We start from the raw sequence: 21,642 nt of genomic DNA on the forward strand, positions 1-21,642 counted from the left end.
GTAGAATGCTTATTGCAAATGAGGATTTCAAACAGATCATTGTTACACAGCAATCACAGATGAACTGAATATGGCCACATTTATTTTATTTATTTAACATTTATTTATCGGTAAAGTCCAACTTGGAACAAAGCCAACTTTCAGTGGAGGCGCGAGGAAAAAAGCTCCAGACGCATGTCTTTACAACGCAGACTTGTCTTTACAAATGCAGACATCAGTCTTCCAAAGAGATTTAAAAAGTGGCCGACTGTCCTGTAGAAAGGGTGTGATGTTACTCCCCACATAGTGGTCACCAGTAGGAAGTTTGGTTGTAAAGCAGAGCATAACTCATGCCATCTTCTGTGCTTTTTGGAGCATCTTAGGCCCTCAGTGGTATTCAAATCATGCCCCAAATGCACTTTTTTTAAAGAGGCACGCATATATTCTTTTGCAATCATCTTCCTGCTAGTTTCAATATATACATATCAGACTGCTTTTAATGATTTAATAAATAATTTACTGTTAACGACTGTAAAATTTGACGTTGAGCTTTTACATCAAAATGTGAATAAGAATTACCAAAAAATATAACATTTAGGAACATACTGCTGTCATTACAATCTGTCTGTACTCAACAATTACAACCACTTTGAATTTGTACACCTCACATCTGATGGTGACAAGTATTTCAAATCGGTTTATAGAAATGCAAACTAGTCCAGCAAAGTCTGACTAATGACTGTTTAACTTGATCATTTACATTTGACAGCCCATTTACTCATCACTTATAGCCACATTGTGGAGTATGTGCATCTCATGTGTCCAACTATGGTAAATATAATAATGGCCACAGTAATGTATTTCACATTTCACACTAATACACAATTGCCATAGTAAAGTACTCTAATTTAATTCAAACAAATGTACAGAAATCCTTCTTCCACAGATGGCCTCATCACCCCCACCCGGCCAGCAGTTACAGCTATTTTGTTAGCTAAATACACCTTAGGCATGGCACTGTAATTAAAAGTAGTGGCCCATAGTAATATAGTTCATGTTTGTTTCATACAAACACACAGCAGTCACAGTCAAGTTTTCCTGCCTTTCTCCTGCAAATACTCATTACTGTAAAGCCAGACTAAAGATGGTTTAGAATGAGTAGATAACAATAGGGTAAGTTACTTTAATTCACAAAAAGGTCAGCCCACCACACCCACCTAGCAGTTATAACCGCTTTCAAGAGTACACCTCAGACATTTGCTTGTCATAAAAATAATGGTCACAACAATGTAATTCAAGTTTGTTTCACACTAACACACAGCCAGTGTAGGTACAGTAAAGTATTTCCAACTTATCACACAAATGCACACCACTACGACTGCAACACCATGTTAACAATAGTTTAAAATGAGCACATAACAGCAGGGTAAAATATTTTCATCCACAAACAACCTCTACCCACACTAAGCAGTTATAGCCACTTTGTTGATTGTGTACACCTATGACGCTGGATTGTGATAAAACATAATGGCCACACAAATGCATTTCAAATTAGCTTCAAAGTATTCCAACTTCTTTAACCAAATCATATTACCTAGAAAGCCAGAATAAAGACCAAACATTAGCAGTCCATCATTTTCATCTGCAAACAGTCCCCCCACTCAACAGTTATAGCTACTTTACTGTCTGCACATCTCAGATTTCCAAATGTAATAAAATAAAATAGCTGCACAATGCAGTTGAAATACTTTATAAAAAAAACAAAAACAGATGCTTGTCAGCCACCTCCTCCAGCAAAGTATCACAGCTCTCAAACCTTTAGCCCAAAATCAGGGACATAATTTATCTGTTCCTCTTTTATACTTGGAAAGTTAGCAGAACAACAGGTAGAAGTCATTTGCATTAGTATGTACTTTCTGAAGGATACAAAGTCAGGAAGTCAGATATCTATTATTTAGCAACTGCAATCCTGCTAGAAAACAAACATTTTCTATGGGATAAACCAGAAATATATGGCTAAAGTAGGGAAACATACCTTTTAGTATTAGTCTCTTGGCACAATAATCAAAGACAAAGCCAAAAAATAATAAATGACAAAGACCAAAAATCGGGGACTGATAAAACATATTGCTGTTATACACTTAGAAAACTGGTAGAACAACAGCTTTCAGCAAGTATTTTTTGAAGGAGATAAAGTCTGAAACTTAATTAGTGGCACAGCTGCTCGAAAGCCACTGCCATATCAATCAACCTTTTAGCACAGGAATCAGATACAAAGCTAAAATATAATAACAGTCAAATGTCCAAAACCAGGGACAGATTTTAAAAATTGCTTTTCTATACTTAGTAAAGCATCCTGCATTCATTAAGGATATGAAGTCTGAAACTCAAACATTTGTCATTATTTATTGTTATCTGCAGGGTTGCTGTCACTAAATAATGGCAGATATTTGAGTTTCAGAAATGTCCCCTGTATAGTGAGGGTGATTGGCTATCTTCCTTTAAACATAACCTAGGTGACTGAATGAACAGCCACAAATTTATTCCAGGACTGACTGGTATGACCCTCCTGGTGAAAGGAGGTACAGCACGATGAAGGGTAGTCTTACGGAATGAATAATCGTAAGACTTAGTGGCCTTGGAATATCTATGAAATCTATTAAACAGCAGATGTTGCAGTAGTCTTAACTACAGGGATTTAGCACAGGTATCCTTGTATGCCTGACCTGTCCTCTACAGCACAGGACCCTTTTCCTTGGTGCAACAGGCATCATCCACAAGGAACATCAGGATGATCACAATACAAATCTATCTACCTACAACCCCTTAGAAATGTCTTGTCCAGAGAACAGAGTAAAGCTCTTGCAAGCAGTAGTAAAGCAAAGGAACTGTAAGTAGGTAATGAAGAAGGGAAGGGATATCCAAGCCTGCTCGGGAAGTGGGAAGAGAAGAAAAGTACAGTTGTATACCTACCATAAATGTAGATGTTCAAGTGTATTCACTGCTGCAGTCATTACTCTTGGGTTATCCTGCTGGCAGGCTACCCTCAGTCGGCCAGAATTCCAAAGTCTAAGTCCGGCGCCGGTTGCCGTCGCCTCCTCCCTGATGTCAGTGCGCCAGGGGTACAAAAGATGCAGCCGACGCCATTTTCTTCAGTTTTTCTTGCCCCAGATGTCAGGTGCCCCCAAATTGGTAGGCTGAAAAATATGCCAATAAAAATGCATGCACAAAAATAACATTTCCTTCATCTACAAGCAAATACACCAAATAGGTTGTGTAGGATAGAGAAATGCAGATAAGCCCCAGCTAAGAAAAGGGGGATGGTGGGTGGGTAACCTGGACTGCAACAGTGAATACACTCGAACATCTACATTTATGGTAGGTATACAACTGTACTATGTTCATTGTGTTTCACTGTTGCAGTCATTACTCTTGGGTTGAATCCCAAAGCTGAGGATGGGTGGCTGGGCTAAATAGGATTAGGAGAGGCTATGAGCCCCTGCAGTACTGCAGTGGCAAAGCCTGCTCTGGACTTAGAGTAAAGAGGTAAGTGGTAGTGCTTTGTGAAGGTGTGCACTGAACTCCAAGTTGCAGCCTCTAAGATATCTTTGGTTGGTACTCCTCTGAGGAAGGCTGCTGAAATGGCTGCTGCTCTGGTGGAATGAGGCCTAATGCCCTTAGGCACTGATTTGCCATGTTGAAAATAGCAGAAACGGATGCAATGGCCTATCCATTTAGAAATAGTTTGTTTTGAGATAGCTTTTCCTTGTGATCCTGCAGCATATGACACTAAAAGTTGCTCAGTCTTTCTGAAAGCTTTAGTTCTGTCCAAGTAGAAGCGTAACTGCCTGTGTATGTCCAAAGAATGCAGAATTTTCTCACTCTTTTTCTGTGGATTTGGATAAAAGGTAGGCAAGTGAATGGTTTGGCTGAGGGCCACACTGGACACCACCTTAGGCATAAATGTAGGGTTTGTCCTCAGAGAAACCCTGTCAGGATGAAAAATGATGAAAGGTTCTACAGCCATGAGGGCTTGTAACTCCGAGACTCACCTTGCAGAGGTTATTGCTAGGAGCAGAGCTGTTTTCCAGGATAAGAATTTTATATCTGTTGTTGATGCTGGCTCGAAAGGAGGCAGTGTGAGTTTTTCCAAAACATAATTGAGGTCCCAGGCCGGAATTGGTGCTCTCCTTGGAGGCCTAATGTTTTTGGCCCCTCTGAGGTACTGCCTTATTAAAGGATGAGAAAAGATAGGTGGTTCCGTATTGTAATAGGCTGAAATGGCAGAGGCATGAATCTTAATAGATGAGAAAGAAAGGCCTTTGTTTAGCATCTCAGTTAGGTATTGTAAAATCTGAGGGATATTTGGTAAACACGTGTCAATGCCCTGTTCCTGGTTCCAAGCACAGAATCTCTTCCATTTTTCTGCATAAGATTTTCTGGTACTGGGCCTCCTGGCCTCCAAGATAACATCCATAACAGCTTTTGAAAGAGGAGTGTTCTGAATGGCTACATTATCCGCCATGCTGCCAGATTTAAGGTCCTGAGTTGGCTGTGCAGAATCTGATTGTTTTGTTGGGTCAGCAAGTGAGAAGTTTGAGGCAATATCCATGCTGGACCTTGAAACAAGCTCTTTAGGATTGGGTACCAGTACTGGCATGGCCAGTCTGGTGCAATCAGTATCATTTTTGGCTTCTCTTGTCTGACCTTTAGGAGTACCCTGGGAAGGAGAGGCAGTGGGGGAAAAGCATATACTGTTAGATTTTTCCAGCTGAAGGATAGGGCGTCCACTTTCCATGCTTGCTTGTGATAAATCCTTGTGCAAAATCTCTGCAATTGGCAGTTGTGAGGGGAGGCAAATAGATCTATGTCTGGGCATCCCCATTTCCTTATTATCATGCTGAAGACTTGTGGATCCAGTTTCCATTCGTGGGGATCCATGAGGTTTCTGCTTAGTTAGTCTGCCAGAGTATTTGTTTTTCCTGGCAGGAATTGTGCTTGCAGGTGAACTTGAAAAGCCAATGCTGTGTCCCATAAGGTCATTGCTTGTCTGCAGAGGGGGTAGGAATGTGTACCTCCCTGCTTGTTTATGTATCACATGACCGTAGTGTTGTCTGTCTTTATCAGTAACTGTCCTGGATGAAGCAGGTCCTTGAATGTTGTCAGGGCATTTTGAACAGCTAGCATCTCTTTTTGATTGATGTGAAGATGCATCTGGTTTGCAGGCCATGTGCCCTGAATACATTTTCCTGCCATATGGGCCCCCCAGGCATAATCTGATGCATCCATTGTCAGTGTCTGCCTGGCTGTGGGTAAACTGAATGGCAGAACCTTGTTGTGGTGACAGGCTTCTGCCCACCATCGAAACTCCTGTTGCAGGCAGGGAATGAGTGCAATTACTGTCTCCAGGCTGTGGCAATGCTGAGTCCAAACACTTTTTAGATACCATTGTAGTTTCCTCATATGAAGTCTGGCATATGGAATTAGTAGAATGCAGGATGCCATGAAACCCAAGGCCTGCAGGATTTTCCTTGCAGATAAGTGGGTTTTTGTTGCCAATTTCTTGTAGTAAGTAGTCAATTGCTTTTGTTTGTCTGGCGTGAGATAAGCCATCTGGGCAGTTGTATTTAAGCTTGCACCCAGGAATATTATCTCTTGAGAGGGCACTAGTTTTGATTTCTTTTCATTTTAATGTGCACCCTAGGCCAATTAGTAATATTTTTACAAACGCCAGATGCTTTAGAAGAATGTCTTTGTTCTCTGCTTGAATTAGGCAGTCGTCCAGGCATTTTGTGAAGACCCTGGGCGCAGTAGATAAGCCAAAGGGCAGTGCAGAGAATTGGTAATGCAATGAGCCAGCTATGAATCTGAGGTATCTTCTGCAAGACTGTCTGATTGGGACATGCAGGTATGCCTCTTTTAGGTCCAAAGTTACGAGCCAAGCCTGCTTGCCCAGCATGGGCAGTAGCTGCCGTAGAGTCAACATCTTGAATTTTGGAACTTCCAGAAACGTATTTAGTATAGACAGGTCCAGTAGTGGTCTCCAGGTTTTGTCCTTTCTGGGTACTAGGAAAAGTCTGGAGTAAAATCCTTGCCCCTGCTCTTGTTGTGGTACTTGCTGAATGGCCCTCATGTCCATGAGGGCTGTAATTGTTTTTTATGCCTCTGCCCATTGATTGTGTGGCAGGTCTGGCATACCTTTTGACCTTGGTAGAGTGTGAAAATGGAACCTGTAGCCTTGGGAGACTATGTTCAGGACCCATTTGTCTTGGGTAACCATTTGCCAATTTGATGAAAAAAGTGCTAGTTTTCCCCCTAAGGGGGCTGCCAAAAGAAAAGTGCTTGGATCTGGTAGAGGAAAGTCATTGGGACTGTTTCCTGTAAGGTTGTGATTTGTCTTCTCCGCTTTTGGAGGTAGGAGCACCCCATTGTTTAGGCCTGTATGAGCCTTGGGGCTGAGATCTGCCTCTGGGTCGCCTGTATCTGCCTCTTTGTGGTCTGTCTGAGACTGGAAAGGACCAATTTTTAGTAAACCTGGGTGGCTGTACCTGTAAGAAATCCTTGACTGTCTGCATGGATTTTGCTTTATCCTCCATTTTTTTTTAACACCTCTTCTGCTTTAGTACCAAACAAAGTATCATGCTGTAATGGTGCATCTAATAATTTTGCTTTAACATGATCAAGCAGATTTTGTTCCTTTAACAAAGCATGCCTTCTAATAACAGAACCTGTAACAGCAGCCCTGCAAGAGGCCTCCAGTGAATCATAACCACATTGCAAAGTATGCTTTCCCACTTGTTCAGCTGCATGCAATAAATCCTGCAATTCCTTGTCCTCTGAACATTCAGTATTTGTCAACAATTTCTGTTTAAGCCGTGACATTAAAAATTGCTGATATTTAAGCATATGAAACTGACAATTTAAAGCCCTTACAGCCAGGGTAGCAGAAGTGTAGACTTTTTTCCCCCCATCTGTCTAGAGCCCTAGAGTCCCTATCAGAGGGGACAGGGTTTTTTGCAGTGGAAGCTTTAACCCCTTTGGGAATCTGAGATATAGGTTCTGGGTCAGCAGCGGGGTTTCTATAAAGGAATTTATGAGAATCCGGAACCCTGTAGTATCTGTCTGGCTTAGCAGGTGCAGGGGGTAAAGAGTCAAGGGACAGGCCGGACTCTGAAAATACATCATCTACAATGTCTAGAACAGGTGGAATAGCAAGAGGTCTGTGCTGAGGAAGTAGCAGAAGGTCTCTGAGCCTTTTCTTAGATTCAGAATACTCTTGGCTCTCCCAGTGGAAATGCTCCCTCATGGTATGCAGGGTTTCCCCAAAAGAATAATCCTCAGGAGGAGAGGCTGAAGGAATGGATTCTTCAGCATCAGAATCCTCATAGTGAAGCATGGAGTAATCCTGTTCAGAAGAGGAATCAGAGGAAATAGAAACTTGATTAGAAGAATCATACTCTGTCTCTTGCCTAGGCCTCTTATCAGGAGGGGGATGGGAGCCCCTGATCAAAGTAATTAGGTCTTCGGCCATTTTAAGCATCTGTTTTTTAGGCATGGAAGTCTGAGTAGGAGAATGCTATACTTGTTTCTTTGTCTTTACAGCTGCTTTAGTCTTTGTCTTTGAAGCTGAAGATGGCTTAATATATAGCTGTGTAGGTCTGAAGACACCCTCAGAAGCCGATGCCTGCTCAGCGGCTCCATACCCATCTGAGGGGATGATTTCCGAGTGTCCAATACCTTGAGTATCCAGAGGCCCAGTCGGCTCCACGTGGGAGTCGGAAGTGGCCTGTGGCTCAGAGGTAGCAGGCGCCAGGGGCTGCGAAAGCGTCTCACTGAGAACCGGCAAACCGGTGACTGGCCTAGCAGAGGCTTCGTCGTCGGTTTTGGACCTCGGATGCCTATCCTTTTCCTTGTCCTTGCATTTTTTGTAAACTCCGGTTGTCGGCTGGTCCGACGGCATTATATAATTAAATCTTCGGCCAAAGTAATGAAATGCAAAATCAAACCGACGCTTGATAGTGCGTTGGTTAAATCTAGCACAGAACCGACAGCTAGCAACTTTGTGATCAGGGCCTAGGCAAGGAATACAGTAAGAGTGAAAATCCTTATGAGGTATTTGCTTCCCACAAGAAATACAATTGTTAACTTTTTCTGACATCGGTCTGGAGCAAGAAAAAAGTTTCCCCAACGGGGTACTTAGCTTTAATGAAGACTTCGGTTCTGAAATTCGGATTTGAAAATCGCAGGAGTCGGCCGACTGGCACTTGCGAACTGCTTTTGCTTCGGGCACCGCGCGGCAAGAAAGACTGAAGAAAATGGAATCACCTGCATCTTTTGTACCCCTGGCGCACTGACATCAGGGAGGAGGCGCCGGCAACCGGCGCCGGACCTAGACTTTGGAATTTTGGCTGACTGAGGGTAGCCTGCCAGCAGGATAACCCAAGAGTAATGACTGCAACAGTGAAACACGATGAACATCAGGCCTTCCCCTAATAGCTACTCCGACCCAAGGCTTTAGACAAGAAGGAAACAGAAGGGAAATATGAGCATGGTTACCCCAGCTGAGCCCTCAATGTCTATAATCCAAGGGAATAAAACAAAATGGAGGAAATACTGGCATTGCAACACTGATCTACTTCAACGCCTATAACATCGTGAGTTATTGCACTATGCACCTGTACTATATTCTTTGTTTAGATCAATCTGCAGTACTCTTGACTACCTATACAAGTTTCAGAGCTTCAGGATGACAGGGAGGTGGCCTGAGAAGAATGGCTGGATTGGAGCATGCCAACAGCTGTAGCAAAGGCAGCTCTAGAATTAATGTCAGTAGTTGCGCTGTCACCTCACAGCAAGAGGTTCTTTGGTCTGATTCTCAGCTGGGGTGCCTTCTGTGTGGAGTTTGCATGTCTTCCCTGCATTTGTGTGGGTTTTCTCTGGGTGCTCTGGTTTCTTCCCATGTTACAAAGACAAGTGGGCCTATGCTGACAATTGGCTTTGTTCCAAGTCGGACTTTCCCAGTAAATAAATGTTAAATAAATAGATGGATAAAATAAAAATGTATAGAAACTGTAAACAAATGTCCAATGGTCTGCTTCCAGAATGGCTTGAGGCAGATCAACTAGTAGTACTAGCCATGACTACACCTACCAGGTGTTTAACTTGGGAGGAGTAACAAAAATGTGTACATTGTGCTAGCCTCTACCTCTTTTTGACAGCAAGAGACAGACAATGAAGGATCTGCTTGTTCTCAGGCTCAGCCTATCTTATAAAGACTACAAAGGCTCCTTACACTTACATACTAAAGTTTCCAGTTCTGAAACCCTCAAACTACAGGTGATATTTACAAGAATGGCAATTTTCCGTGTCAAAAACTTGAGAACGTTTTTTTTTTTGTTTGGGGAACATAATTTAGGTTACTAAGGGGCAAGCAATTATTTTCTGTGTAGGTCTTTAATGATATAGGACCCCTTTAAGGAACAGCTTTACTCGCCACAGCAAGGCCAAGGGTTGATCGAGTGGCAAACAGGCTATGAAGGCAAAGAGATGAATTAATCAGCGGTATAGCCAAGCCTATAGCTCATTGGGTAAAGAAGGATCACAGGCATAAGTGAAGTGCTACGGTTCTGCTTTCTTGCCCAGCACCAGCTCCAAAACCTCTTCCAGCTGAATAGATAGGGCTCTGGTAGCATGTTTTCTTGTCTTTCTAATAGTTAACTTATCCTCTGTGTCTAAAATAAAAGAGTCAGATCATCCAAGCTATGATAAGTAGTGTCTCCAGGCTGGAGTGTATTAGGGACCCTTTTTTCTGTGCTAGCAGGTCCACCATTGTTGGTAGCACCTGATGCTCCCCCTGGATATTTCCATGAGAAGGGAGAACCAGTGCAGCTTGGGCTAAAATGGAGGTATCTAAAGCATTTCTAGCTTTTCCTGCTTGCATATGGATCACCCTGGGGAGGAAGGTAATTGAATCAGAAGAAAAAAAGAACCAGATCTGTCCAGTTGATGGGCAAGGTGCCTGCTGCACAAGCCTCTCTGTACGGCACTCATGAGTAAAACCTCTATAGCTGTCTGTTGTATGGTAATGGAAAGATGTCTATCCGAGGAGCATCTCAAGTGTGCACTAGTTGTAGAAGACACCCCTATGTAACATCCATTTGTGTGGATCTGGCTTTGACCTGTTTGCTTGGTCTGCCACTGTTCTGCTGTGATAGTATGTAGACTGCAGGACATCTGGTTTTGTAAGCAGGTCCACAGCAGTCATGGCTAACCTGTAAAGAGTGTTGGATCTTGTTTATCACTGTCTACTGATATACTACCTCACTATTGTGTCGTTTGTAACTACTTTCAGGGTACCCTCTGTCCACAGTTGATAGAAAGTTTTGAGGGTCTGAATCAATGCCATCATATCTCCTACACTGATGTGATGTTTGTTTTGTACAGTGAGCCATGATACAGTAAAACAGGTCGTCAGAAAACTACAAGTATTTTCCTTCCATATATGCACATCAACACCTAACTCCAAAGTCAAGCAATAAAGTTTGAAAGGGCAAAGTCAGGTTCTCTGAAAGTGGTTTTTAGTGGACCTGCTTCACGTATTGGGAATTGTAATTTCCATTATCTACCTGCAAGGTTCCAATCACATCATGCTCTTCACCTAAACAAAAAGATACTACAAGTGATAATCTTTTGCAGGAACTTGTTCCCATAAGTACATATATTTGTAAATTTTTCTGGGGAAATCATTAGCTACCCGAAGACACCAGAGGACATACTATTAGGGAGGCAGGAAAGCATGCTGCTAGAGAATGTACTAGAGAAAGATAAAAGCCAAAAAGTATGCATCACTCCTGTAATGTTGTGAATTATGTCTTTCACTGAATAATCTGTAATTGCATACACATTTCTAATATGCTCATTTATAACAGTGGTTAGTCCCAGGTCTTGGCTGAAAATGATCCAAGGAACAGCTCACTTAATTGTTAACAAAATACAAATAAAATAAATAAAAATAAAATAAACTACTCTCAGTTTTGTTGGGACCTGTCAGACTTCAGATGAAGAGGATGACTGTTCACTTCTGAGATGCTGGGGGTTACATTCCCCTCCACAGCTGGCCTGCCCATTGATGTCCACAGCACAAGTGACAACCTCACACATTATCAAGGGGATATCTATTACAAGTCTGGATGGAATAGAGGTGCTTGCCTCTGACTGTAAAGCATTCATTTACGAAAGCAGTGCAACACAGATCCATATGAACATTTATAAAAGAGTACTTGCATCATCTGATCTTCAAGAGTGACATTTGCAGTGGGTAGAAACGTACATCATCTTGTGCTCTTTCATGAAGGTCTTGTTAAAATCTTGTGCTCAGCTGCTCGATGCACCTATAATCCAATTTGGGGCAATGCAATGACTTTTCTAAACCTAAGGAGGTAAGACCTCCAGGATCCCCCAGTTCTTGACACCACCACCAGGGACTGCATCTAGCATAAAAATAAACTAAAAAGCACAGATAATTGTAAATATGAAACTAACTAAAGGAGGGTCTGCTGCCATGGTGTAGTGGTTGGAGATCTCATATAAGAGGGCTGCAAAGAGAAGAAATAAAACAATCACTGAAGAGGGCTCTTGTTAAAGGCCAACTATACTTAACTGCATGTTATATTTTACTTCAACAGGCCCTCTAAACTAAATAAATACTTGGGTAGAAGTCCAAGTTGTCTTCTAAAACCAACCAAAAAGGAGAAGAAAGAAGCCTGAAGGCAGAAGGATGTGTCATCAGGGCAAAATGCCAGAAGACAGACCTTCTCAAAAGATCCTTTGATTCTTGAAGTCACAGTCCAAATTATAATGTGGTGTAAAGGTACACACTAAAAATGCCTCAACATGGACATATTACAGAAACTTTTGTTATCAGAAGCAGACCCCCCCACTTGCAGTTGAATGTACTGTCATCTCAATGGCTGAGGGCCTATCAGCCTTCTAATGATATATTGCCAATCTATTTTGATAGGGATGTTCATTCTGCCATGGAAACAGGAAAGGCACAGTTGATCTAGCTATCTGTGCTCCTGGACTCAATGGAAACACCAGTAAAACTGAGAATGAAAATCCAGGGCATGGAGAGTACAATTTCCCCTGCTTTCAACATCCAGAAGAAAAATGGAGAGATGAATGTATTGGATGAATGACAACTCAGAAACCCTCTTTGGAAGAAAAACAGGAAACAGACTGGAGAGTGTCTCCCAGAACAAAAGCTCCAGGTGGGGGGGGGGGGGGGGGCAAAAGGTATGTACTCACCATAAAGTACAGTTTTGTACCTACCATAAATACAGATGTTCGAGTGTACACCCTGCTGCAGTTATCACACTTGGGTTATCCTGTCGTCAGGCGGTCCCGCAGTCGGCCGGAATTCCAAAGTCTTGGTCTGGTGTCGGTTGCTGTCGCTTCTTCCCTGACGTCAGTGCGCCAGGGGTATATATAATGCAACCAACGCCATTTTCTTCAGTTTTTCTTGCCCCAGATGTCAGGTGCCCCCCAAAAGGTGGTCAGTAATTAGTACCAAATTGAGTAAATTTTGCACAAACACAAAATCTCTCCAGCTATAAGCAAATACATCAGGAGGGTATTGTAGAGATTTAGCCAGTTAGATCAGAGGGGATGGAGGGAGGGTAACCTGGACTGCAGCAGGGTGTACACTCGAACATCTACATTTATGGTAGGTACAAAACTGTACTATGTTCATCGTGTTACCCTGCTGCAGTCATCACACTTGGGTTGAATCCCAAAGCTAAGGATGGGTGGAGGAGTCATAGAGGGTTAGAGGAGGCTAGAAGGCCCTGCAGAACTGCAGTGGCGAAGCCCGCCCTAGTCTTAGAGTAAAGTGGTAAGTGATAGTGTTTGGTAAAGGAGTGTACTGAACTCCAAGTTGCAGCTTCCAAAATCTCCTTGGTTGGAACCCCCCTGAGGAAGGCTGTAGATGTAGCTGTTGCCCTGGTAGAGTGGGGCCTAATGGTAGCAGGAACTGGTTTTCCATGATGGGTATAGCAGAAACGAATACAATGTCCTATCCATTTGGAAATGGTTTGTTTTGGTATAGCCTTCCCTTGTGAAGCTGTAGCATAGGATACAAAGAGCTGGTCAGATTTTCTGAAAGCCTTAGTTTTATCCAAGTAGTAACGAGGTTGCCTGTGAATGTCCAAAGAATGCAGGAGTCTCTCTCCTTTGTTCTGTGGATTTGGGAAGAAGGTGGTTAAGTGGATGGTTTGATTTAAAGCCACACTGGAAACCACCTTAGGCATAATGGAAGGATTAGTTTGCAGAGAAACTCTGTCTTGATGAAAAATGAGGAAAGATTCCACTGCCATTAGTGCCTGCAGCTCTGAGACTCTTCTAGCTGAAGTTATTGCTAGCAGCAGGGCAGTCTTCCATGATAGGAACTGAAGATCTGCAGAGAAAGCTGGTTCAAAGGGAGGTAGCGTAAGTTTTTCCAGAACAAAATTGAGGTCCCAAGTTGGTGTAGGTGCTCTCCTGGGGGGCCTAATGTTTTTTGCCCCTCTGAGGAACTGCCTTAGAAGTGGATGCGAAAATAAAGGTGGATCCATGTTGTAGTGGGCTGAAATAGCTGAAGCATGGATTTTAATGGAAGAAAAAGAAAGTCCTTTGTGCAACATCTCAGTTAAATACTGTAGAATCTGAGGCATGTGAGGATGAATTGTGTTTTGGCCTTTAGCTTGGTTCCAGGCACAAAACCTTTTCCATTTGTCCGAATAAGCCTTCCTGGTGCTTGGCCTCCTAGCTTCCAGAATAACATCCATAACTGCTTGGGAAAGAGGAGCTGGCTGGATGCTTAGGTGATTTGCCATGCAGCCAGATTTAAGGTTTTGAGCTGGCTGTGAAGAATCTGATTGTTTTGCTGTGTGAGCAAATGGGTAATTTGTGGTAAGATCCAAGGTGGGCCCTGGGCCATATTCCTCAATAGTGGGTACCAGTGCTGGCGTGGCCAGTCTGGGGCTATGAGTATCAGTTGTGGTCTCTCCTTTCTGACTTTCAGAAGCACCTTTGTGAGGAGAGGCAATGGAGGGAAGGCATATACTGTCAGGTTTTTCCAACTGAATGAGAGTGCGTCCACTTTCCAAGCTTGATGGTGAAGTGTCCTTGTACAAAATTTTGTTAGTTGATAGTTTTGAGGACTGGCAAACAGGTCTATGTCTGAAGGCCCCATTTTTGAGTTATCATTGCAAATACTTGTGGATCCAGTTTCCACTCGTGGGGATCCATGATGTTTCTGCTGAGGTCGTCTGCCAATGTGTTCTTCTTTCCTGGCAGGAATTGAGCTTGTAACTGAACTTGGTAAGCCAGAGCTGTGTTCCACAAGGTCATTGCTTGGCTGCATAGAGGGTAGGAGTGTGTACCCCCTTGTTTGTTTATGTACCACATTACTGTGGTGTTGTCCGTCTTTATTGTAAGTTGTCCTGGATGTAATAGATTCTTGAAGGCTGTCAGAGCATTCTGTACAGCTAGCATCTCTTTTTGATTGATGTGCAGATTCCTTTGATCTGCAGTCCATACGCATTGAACGCACTGTCCTGCCATGTGTGCCCCCCAGGCGTAGTCTGATGCATCTGTTGTCATAGTTTGCCTGGCTGGGGGCAAGGTGAAAGGCTGACCCTTGTTGAGGTGACATGCCTGTGACCACCATAGAAACTCCTGTTGTAGGCAGGGAATGAGAGATATCACTGTGTCCAAGCTGTGGCTGTGTTGAGACCATACGCTTTTTAGGTACCACTGTAATTTCCTCATATGCAGCTTTGCAAATGGTATTAGTAGTATGCAAGATGCCATGAAGGCCAAGGCCTGCAGAATTTTTCTTGTAGTTAGTTGGGTCTTTGTTGCCATTGTTTTGAAATATTGAGTCAGTTGTAGTTGTTTGTCTGGCGTCAGATAAGCCTTCTGGGCCGTTGTATTCAAGCTGGCACCCAGGAATGTCATATTTTGTGAGGGTACTAGTTTTGACTTCTTTTCGTTTACTGTGTAGCCCAGGCAACTTAGTAGATGTTTTACAAAAGCCAGATGTTGTAAGAGAATATCCTTGCTTTCTGCTTGGATGAGGCAATCGTCCAGGTATGGGTATATTTGAATTCCTCTTTGTCTGCAGTATGCAATTACTGGTGCCAGGCATTTTGTGAAGACTCTGGGTGCAGTAGATAAGCCAAAGGGCAGTGCAGAGAATTGGTAATGGGTTGAACCTGCAATGAAACGTAGGTATCTTCTGCAACTTTGTCTGATAGGGACATGCAGGTATGCCTCCTTGAGGTCCAACGTTACTAGCCATGCTTCCTTGCCCAACATGGGAAGAAGCTGCTGTAGCGTTAGCATCTTGAATTTGGGTACTTGTAAGAAAGTGTTTAGAATTGAAAGGTCCAGAATTGGTCTCCAGGCATTGTCCTTTCTGGGCACTAGAAAGAGTCTTGAGTAAAATCCTTGGCCTTGCTCTCGTGTAGGTACCAGCTGAATGGCTCTCATATCCATGAGAGCTGTAATTTGTTTTTGTGCCTCTGCCCACTGATCTTGTGGCAGGTTTGGCATTCCTCTTTTCATTGGCAAGGTGTGAAAATGGAATCTGTATCCTCGTGAAATTATGTCTAGGACCCATTTGTCCTTTGTGACAATGTGCCAGTTGTCTGAAAAAAGTGCGAGTTTTCCTCCCAAGGGGGCTACCAAGAGAGTGTTGCTTGGCCAGATGAGGTGCAAGTCATTGAGTTTGCCTTCTGGTAGATTGGGACCTGTCTTCTCCTCCCTTCTGTGTTGCAGTGCCCTATTGGCGAGGTTTGTACTGGGCTTGTGGTTGTCCTCTGCCTCTTGGACATCTGTATTTACCCCTCTGTGGTCTGTCAAGTAGCTGGAAAGGACCAATTTTTTGTTGGCCAGTTTCTGCTGAAGCGAGGGGGCTGTACCTGTAGGAAATCTTTGACTGTCCGCATAGATTTTGCCTTATTCTCCATTTTCTTTAAGACTTCTTCTGCTTTAACTCCAAAAAGAACATCCTGCTGTAAGGGAGCATCTAGAAGCTTTGCTTTAACATGATCAGGCAGAGTTTGTTCCTTTAACCAAGCATGCCTATGTATAACAGACCCAGTGACAGCTGCTCTGCAGGAGGCCTCCAAAGAATCAAACCCACATTGTAAAGTATGTTTGCCCACCTGTTCATTTGCATGCAACAGATCCTGCATTTCTTTCAATTCAGACTGTTGAGGGAGAGTGCTCATTCTTTGCTTTAACTGAGAGATAAGAAATTGCTGATACTTTAGCATGTGAAATTGGCAATTTAGTGCCCTCATAGCTAGAGTGGCTGAGGTGTAAACCTTTTTCCCCCACCTGTCTAGTGCTCTGGAGTCCCTTTCAGAGGGTACATGATTTTTAGCCATAGAAGCCTTAGCCCCTTTGGGACCCTGGGAGATAGTCTCTGGATCAGCAACAGGGCTTTTATAAAGAAATTTGTGGGAATCAGGCACTCTATAGTATCTGTCAGGTTTGGCCGGAGCAGGAGGTAGAGAGTCTGGGTTCAAACTGGATTCTAAGTAAACATCATCCACAATGTCTATAACTGGTGGGATGGCAAGTGGTCTGTGCTGGGTGAGTAAAAGAAACTCTCTGAGCCTTTTCTTAGAGTCAGAGTAGTCCTGACCTTCCCAATGAAAATGTTCCCTCATAGTGTGTAAAGTTTCCCCAAAGGAGTAGTCTTCAGGAGGAGAAGCTGAGGGAATGGAATCCTCAGCATCAGAATCTTCATAAGGAGAGAAGGAGTAATCTTGGTCCTCAGAGGAGTCTGAAGAAATGGACACTTGTTCAGAGGATGCATAATCTTCCTCTTGTCTAGGCCTTTGTCAGGAGGGGGCTGGGAACCCCTGATTAAAGAGATCAAATCTTCAGCCATTTTGAGCATCTGTTTCTTAGGCATGGGGCCTTGAACAGGGGACTGAAGTGCAGTCCTTTTAGGTTTAATAGGAGTCTTCGTCTTAGGATACGTTTTAATGGTGAGCGTCGTCGGTCTGAAAACGCCTTCAGAAACCGAAGGTGTTTCTGCAGCACCGACATCTTTTTCAGCAATGTCGTCGGTAGGGCCTGAACAAAATGGCTGCGTCGGCCTGGTACATTCCGCCAAAAGTTCCGAAGCGGTCTCGGGTTCCAGATCTGCGGTAGTCAGGGACTGCGTCGGAGCCTCACTGAAGACCGGAGAACCGAAGACCGGACCAGCCGAGGCCTTGGAATCTGGCTTAGGCCTGGGCTGCCTGTCCTTATCCTTGCGTTTTTTGTGCATGCCGGTAGTCAGTTGCTCCAACGGCATAGTGTAGTTAAATTTTCTACCGAAGTAGTGTCGTGCGAAATCAAAGCGTCTTTTTATAGTACGCTTATTAAACCTAGCACAAAAACGACAGCTAGTGACATCGTGGTCTGGGCCTAAGCAAGGTATGCAATAAGAATGAAAATCCTTATGAGGTATTTGCTTCCCACAAGAAATACAATTGTTAACTTTTTCTGACATCGGTCTGAGGCAAGAAAAGTTTCCCCAACGGGGTACTTAGCTTTATAGAAGACTTCGGTTTGAAATTCGAGTTCGAAAATCTCAGGAGTCGGCCGACCGGCACTTGCGAACTGCTTCTGCTTCGGGCACCGCGCGGCAAGAAAGACTAAAGAAAATGGCGTCGGTTGCATTATATATACCCCTGGCGCACTGACGTCAGGGAAGAAGCGACAGCAACAGACGCCGGACCAAGACTTTGGAATTCCGACCGACTGCGGGACCGCCTGACGACAGGATAACCCAAGTGTGATGATTGCAGCAGGGTAACACAATGAACTTCAATAGATTTGTGTCTGTTTCCATCCTACCTCAACATATGGCTCTTCTTCAGATCCATGCAAGATCTGACTTTAGCCACTTTCAAGCTTTGGATCCAGTGCTCAGGCTCCTCCCCTTACCCATAATTCCTATGTACTGACCAAGCTACTACAGATCGAGTTTGCCCACAAGAAAAAAGCCAAGTATACAGTGTTTAGGATAGAAGTAAAGAAACCAGCTAGCACATACCGTCATAATAGGAAAACGCTAGGAACCAGGGCTAAGTCAGTCAGGGCAGTCCAGGAGTTATAACGGCAAATGCATCAAATACATGGAACGGGGAAGGAGGGTGGGAAGTTGAGGAAGAATGGAAACAGATAACACAGATCTAGCATTATGATGAGTACATAACTTTCGTATCTAATGCTGCCTTTGCCGTCCAATACTCAATATATAGGACAGAGTCCCCAGCTACTGTAAAACCCAGGTGGTCTTATGTAAGGATATTCTGGAGTACAGACAAACCAAAAGAGGCTCTTGACCTGGACTGTATGCCCACGTAATAATGTTAGATGAAAGTATGGACCTTGGACAAGGTAGCAGCAGCACAGGTGTCAGCAAGTGGTACTCTGGAAAAGAAGGCTGTTGAAGCTACAGATATAGCAGAATGAGCTTTTGGGGGTATAGGCAGTGATAAACCTCTTTTTTGTAAACATAAGCTATGCATTCAGACAGCAAAAGGGAATGAATGACTTTGAATACCACTTTTCCAATCCTAACAGGGGAGTAAGAGACAAACAACTGATCAGCTTTTCTGAAAGCTTTTGTCTGACAAACAAAATCTTAATGGATGGTATACTTTTAAGTAAATGCAAAATATATTAACCTTTGTTTGAAAAATTTGGTGAAAAACACAGGACGATTTATGAATTGTTTGAAAAATCATTCAGTAGCCACCTTTGGAAAAAAAAGAGGGGTATGTTTTCAAGCACACAGAGGCTCTGTGAAAGATGGTAGGAAGGTTTCAAAGACAAAGCATGCAGGTAAAAAATTCTCTTAGCAGACATAAAAGCAACCAAGAACAAAGTTTTCCATGATAAAAAAAACTTGAAATCAATTTTGCTAGTAAGGTCAAAAGGAGGGCTAATTAAGGCCTGCAGTAACATTGTAGTATCCTAGGGAGGAACTGGGTCTCTAACTGTGGAATGTAATAGAAATGTTCGTCTAAGAAAAGTCTTAAGGATGTGATGGGCAGGTGACTAGCCAAAGTGAAAGGAAGATATTGCTGCTAACTGAAACTTGATAGTGGAATAACTGCCTCCATTTTGAAAGACAGGCAATAAATTCCAAGATTGCTGGAAGGGGAGCCAAAAAAGGTCAAGATTGTTTTCAACTGCACAGATAGAAAACCTTTTCCATTTGCTTTTGTACATCTTACATGTAAAAGGTTTCTGGAAGAAGTAAGAATATGAACAGAAGATAAAAACCTGGACTGTCTAACCATCACTGGAATTGCAGAAACCATGCAGTCAAATTATGGGACTGAACGTCCAGGTGAGAGAGTAGCTCTGGAGCTGAGACCAGCACCCAGGCAGGGTGTACTAGATGAGGCCAGAGAAAGGGAAACCATATCTGTCGTGGCCAGTAAAAAGACTATGAAGATGACTGTGATCTTTTAAAAATTTTGGAATCAAAGCAGTAGAAGGGCAGGCGTGAAGTAGTCCTGGGGGCCAAATGTGGGTTAGAGCATCTCTCTACCTTCTTGAGGGATCGGAGTGAAGAACTTCCTTCACTTAGTGTTGTGGAAGATGCAAACATCTCTCATCAAGGTCATCCCAAACAGCTGAAAATCTGCTCTGTGACTACTGGAATGAGACACCACTCATAAGGGAGTAGGATCGATCTGCTCAACCTGTCCATTAGCTCACTGGACTTCCTTGGAATATGTGTTGCTATTAGAAAGTGGTGAGAAGATATCGCCCATTGCCAAACACTCATGGGCCTCTTAACACAACATGTAAGATCTGGTTCCTTCCGGTTTGCTGATGTGCCAGATGCTTGTCATGCTGTCGTTCTGGATAGATATCACATCTAAGGGAAGAAAATCCTGAAAGGCTTGCAAAGTTATAAGAAATGCTCTCATCAACAAGACAGTGATGTGTGGACTGGCCTCTGACTGGGACCACATAACTTGGACTGGCTTTCCCACATAAAGCCGCCCACCCCAAATGAGAAGCATCTGTCCTCACAGTGGCTTGGGGAGATGGAAGACTGAAGGGATGTCCTTGTGATGAAATATGGGGAGACTCCAACCACCACTGGATGTGTGTCTTGCAATTCTTTGTTAAAGATACTTGAAAAGACATGGGTTGCTGTCATATCGACCCACTGGACCCCAAGGGTTTACTGCAGAATTTACATGTAGTACCTAGCCAGAGGAACCGGGATAATCAAAGCTGCCAAGCAGCCTAAAAGGCAAAGAAATGTTTTTGCTGGTGGCGTCTGACAGGACAAGACAGCCAAAGCTTGTTGATGAATGGATGTAATCCTTGTTTTGGGAAGTTCTGCAGTTAGCAATTTTGTGTCCAACTGATCTCCTACGAACTCTAAAGACTGAACTGGATGAAGTCTGGACTTTGTTAAATTTACTGCAATCCCTAGGTTTGAGCACAAATGGAGCAATGAGTCCATGAGATCTCTGGTAACAGTGATGACGAGCCAGTTGTTCAAATAAGGGAACACCCAGAACCCCTGTATTCAAATACGAGCTGCTACTACTGCCACACATTTTGAGAACACCTGGGGGACTGTGGTGAGACTGAAAGGCAAAGCTCTGACTTCCTGGAGTGTATGTCCATCATTATATGGTAGTATGCATCCTGAAGATCTACTGAGCACTTTCAGTCATTCTCCCTCAACAGAAGAGGAACAGACTGTACCATGACAATCCAAAATTTTGTTTTTCTTACAAATTTGTTGTGACTTAGGTCCGGAATTGGCCTTAGGTCCCCATTTTTCTTTGGCACTAAAAAGGACCTTGAGTAAATTAAGGAAACTCTCTGGCCTGGACAGACCTCTTGGATAACTTGATTGCTTAGAAGCTTCTTTATTTCTGAAGCAGCTATTTTCCTCTGACAGGGTGGAATGTCACAGAGTCTTTTTGGATTTAAAGGAGGAGTGTGGAAGGGAATAAAGTAGTCTCTGATTATAATCCTTTACATCCATTTGTCTTGAGTGATTGAAGTCCAGGTTATTGGATGCAGGGATTAGCGCCCCCACCAACTCCCTCCAGAGAGTGGTCAGATAATCATTCAGGAAAACTGAAAAGGCTTGTCAGAGAAAGGTCTCCCTGAAGCCTTAACTGTGTGGACCACCTCTGCCCCAATGGCAAAGTCCATTATAAGAGTTTCCTCCTCTGCCATGGGAAGTTCCATCTTCGGATGTGTCAGGTGTAAACTTTTGAGATTTGTGGAACCAAATCCTCTTGCTGCCTTTCTGATTCCTCAAGAAAGTACTTTGAGAAGTAAAGAATTTGATCCTCACAGCAGAAAGGGATTTACCATTTCTTCACTTCTGAAATTTGTCTCTCTCACTTTGAGATCAAAGATTGTTGATCCGTCCCTAAGGGCCATTCAGAAAAGATGTCTAAAAATGTTCTGAAAAACCACAGGACAGCATCTAATCATGTCTCTTGATGGATATACCTGTGCTGGCTGCTCCAAATGCATCCTCCATGGAGTTGAAGATTAGTCTTCCTTTGATCTGCACACACGGTCCCTCTGAGTCAAATCCCTCTGAAAATGTGTAATATGTGC

The 21,642-nt window shown here is 43.3% G+C and overlaps 1 protein-coding gene across 3 annotated transcripts in view; it reads right to left on the bottom strand.

The window, feature by feature from the left end:
• Positions 1-21,642, bottom strand: part of EFTUD2 (elongation factor Tu GTP binding domain containing 2) — a 1,111,673-nt gene that overhangs the window by 368,367 nt on the left and 721,664 nt on the right. The gene's annotated exons all lie outside the window — the stretch shown is intronic.

The sequence above is a fragment of the Protopterus annectens genome, chromosome 13.part0 (assembly GCF_019279795.1).
Source record: "Protopterus annectens isolate FY-2018-M chromosome 13.part0, PAN1.0, whole genome shotgun sequence".
NCBI classification, from domain to species: domain Eukaryota; kingdom Metazoa; phylum Chordata; order Ceratodontiformes; family Protopteridae; genus Protopterus; species Protopterus annectens.